Source organism: Martes martes, assembly GCF_963455335.1.
Source record: "Martes martes genome assembly, chromosome: X".
Lineage (NCBI taxonomy): Eukaryota > Metazoa > Chordata > Mammalia > Carnivora > Mustelidae > Martes > Martes martes.
Genome location: NC_137897.1, coordinates 59205328 through 59206462, shown reverse-complemented (window position 1 = coordinate 59206462; position 1135 = coordinate 59205328).

Here is a 1135-nt window from a genome sequence, read left to right as displayed (position 1 = left end):
GTAACCAAAAGGAAAAGTAAAAAAGCAAAAAGCTGCCGAAGAGCCCGCCTTCTACTAGATTGTTCTACAAACTGCAGCTTCCCAAGTGTGCTGGACCACTAGAGTTTTCCTTATCTTTATTCGTTGGGACCTACATTGAACAGTTACTATGGGGATTCCGACAGCATATCAGATCCACGACCACTTTGTTTATTGTAAGTACTTGGAAAGACACTTTTTTGAATCTTTTGGGAAAGAAGGTCCAGGCAGCAGTACTTCTCAACACCAGTGTGTATTAGAACAATTGGAGAGCTTGTTTAAAATGCAGGTTCTCATGGCCTGCCTTTGAGATTCTGATCCAGTAGATCTGAGAAGGGATCAAAGAATCCTTGTTTTTAACAAGCAACCCAGCAATTATGATCTTTTTTAAAAAGAGCACGCTATAAGAAAGCAATTTACAGGCCTCCTTTTTAAAGAGCTATAATGTGAAAGACACCTGCTAATTCTGCTAAAGAAAACTATTGAGCGACATTTAACAAGTCCCTTTCCCTCTCTGGACTTGCCTCTCCCCATCTATAAGTGAGATGCATTAACTATTTGACTCCTAAATGTTCTTCCAATTTTGACATTCTATAATTCTATTTTGCCTTCCAAAAAACCAATTCTTAAAATTCCCTTTTCCACAGATTCACATAAGCAATTCATGAGAGATCAGAGTAACATGAGTAACAGATAACAAGACTATCCAGGCCTTTCTTTGGTGGGACTTGAGCCTTGATCTGGCTCTCTGTTTTCAATTTTTTGTTTATTGTTTTGGTATTCATATTAATGGTATTTTTATCCCTTTGTTTCACTCCTATTTTCTCTGCTTTGTTCCTGACCCTCTAGGTCAATACACTATTAACTATATTATAGAGAGTTTAAATTTGATTGGATGAAAGGCACTGCAGCCTAGAATTGTAATCCAGTCACTTTTGAAAGTTTATGTATTTGTCCACCTAGCACTGCATGTAGTCCAAAGGGCCTCTGGGTTTAAAAGACAAATCTGGCTACTTTGTCAATGGATGCTCTAAAGGAAAACACTGCAGTACAGTATTGTTTCGCTATCAGTAATTTAAATGAACTAATGAATCTAAAATGATATCGTTAGATATTC